Raw genomic sequence first — 2,562 nt, 5'->3', positions numbered from 1 at the left:
AAATTTATTTATTTTAATTAGAGGCTAATTACTTTACAATATTGTATTGGTTTTGCCATACATCAACATGAATCCACCACAGATGTACACATGTTCCCAATCCTAAACCCCCCTTCCACCTCCCTCCCCATGCTGCGAGATGAAATGAGTCTTTTGTCAGGAGATGTTAGCCTTTGAAATACCTTCTTTTGCATTATCTCCCTCCTTCTAGATATGATCTTCTCTGACACCCCAGTCTCATAGTTTCCCCTTCTAAGATCTTTTTGATGCCTCTCAGTCTTCTTTGCTGCAACTTCTTTCTCTTCCTGACTGTTCCATAATAATAGTGACAGAAATTAAAATCACCACAACTGTGACTTACTAAAAGCATATTATATGTCAGGAACTCCTGTTCTAAGCCCTTTAATGGAATATAGCTCTTTAATCTTCATAGAAACCTCAGAGGGTAGCTATTACTATTTCTAATTTACTATTAATATTAATTTAATTACTATTAACTGCCACATATTTCTGGAGAAGGAAATGGCAACGAGGAACCTGGCAGACTACAGTCCATGGGGTCACAATGAGTTGGACACAACTGAGCAACTGAGCATGCACCCACACCACATATTTCAGATGAGGAAACAAGCTGGAAAGGTAGGAAATGACCTAGGATCATGCAGCTAGTTCATGATGAACCACGGATGACACTCCTGGCTGGCTGACTCCAAAGCTTACTCAGGTTAACTCTCAGGCACCATCCTGTAGTGCCTGAGAGATGTAGATGCTGTCACTATCTGTGCATGACACATGAGGAGACTGAGGTCTACACACAGGAAGTGATTAGCCAAACATCATAAGAGTAAGTGGCTTGTGTGTCACACTCAGGGATGGAATCTTTAAGGAACCTTTCTTTGACACAAAAAAAGACTTTTCTACCTTTCTTTCTCTTTCTCTCCAGGTTGCAGCTGCCTGGCAACATCCCCTCCCACTCCTTCAGTTGTAGTCACATACCATTTCTATGTTTTAAGTGCAAATGGTTGTAAATTTAACATATGCAAGAGGTGAAAGCCACAGAAGTCAGTGGGGGAGAGATGAATTGTTCAATTAGTGGTGCCGGGGGGACTTAATGACCTGACTGGAAAAAAGATCTGTTTACTTTCTACCATGACATTAAATATGAATTCCAGACAAATTTGAGAAATAAATGCAGATTTTATGCATGTGTACACTAATTTTTAATAATATATTGTTGTTATGAAGGGAATGAACAGAATCAAATGTTCAAAAGCAACATTTAAAACTGCAAGAAAATAAATATTTATTAAATCTCTGGACTGCAGAAGACTTTCTATGGTTAGGAATGATGAAAGAAATTATACAGTAAAGGCCAATAACAAAAGATAGCATTGGCAGAAATAAAAGACTAACAGAAAGCTGAGAAATATTATCAACAAATAATAAGACAATAATAATAGCAAACTTTTATTGTAGATAGCTAACATTTACTAATTAAGGTCTTACACAGTACCACGCATATTCTAAGAGCTCAACATGGTTTCATTTCATTCTTATAATAAACCCTGAATAAATAAATAAATAAATAGATCCTGATATTATCCCCAGGTTCTAAAACATTCTTATTTAAGAGGGAAAAAAACAGAAAGCATAAAATGCAAATATACACCTTAATAAATTACTGTACAGCAAACCACCACAAAGATCAAGAAATAAAACATTACTGGAACTCCTGAAATCCCTGTGAGCCGCTGTAAAATCGCAACCTGTTGACTTTCCCCTAAAGGAAACCACTCTCATGATAGTTATAGCTATTACTCTTATGATTAATTATTATTTTATGGCTTTTCTTTAGAGCTTTGATGCTGGGAGCCAGCGTGAGGAACTCCGCCCGTGGCAAAGGTCATGAGGAAGGAGGCTCGACATACGCAAAGGCGGGATCGAGCCTCAGGAGTCCCCCTGGAAATTCTCGAGCATCTACCCCCAAAACCAGAGTCTGCCTACTTTACTGCTTTGTGCTCTCACCTACACCTCTGACTTTATGGGGGGTGCTGTCCCCTGCCACCATCTCTCTCTCTGAAAAAGAGTTAACTTACAGCTCCAGTTAATAAAGTTCCTGGGCATAACAAAAGTGTTTTAGTTCACAAACCCCTCAGATGGCTCTCTAACTTGACTGACAGGTTTACCCGGACTCCTACAGCTATGCATACGATTGTTTACAGTCTCCCAACCGCGAGAGGCATGGGGCGCTTAAGATATTCAAATAGTATAGAGTCTCTCAGAGAGTTAGAAATTGTCAGAATAGAACTAGTAGAAGATTTCATTGTTGAGCCAATGCTTGCTGCCAAGTTTCCACATCCCCTGTATTGTATCCTTGGAAGTGTATTAATTAATATACTTGGTATGTAGAAAAAATAAGTAGTGGCCTTGGTGTTAACAACTTTAGACCCTTAAGGTAATAAATTCTTTCCTTTGTTGTAAACCCACTGCACCTTTGCCCTGTAGGAATGCAACTTTATCTAACACCTTCGGAGGATGGCGCCAAACTTTAAAATACTTACT

Source organism: Bison bison, unplaced genomic scaffold (genome assembly GCF_000754665.1).
Source record: "Bison bison bison isolate TAMUID 2011002044 unplaced genomic scaffold, Bison_UMD1.0 scf7180017856872, whole genome shotgun sequence".
NCBI classification, from domain to species: Eukaryota; Metazoa; Chordata; class Mammalia; order Artiodactyla; family Bovidae; genus Bison; species Bison bison.
Note: the sequence above shows the minus strand (reverse complement) of the source record.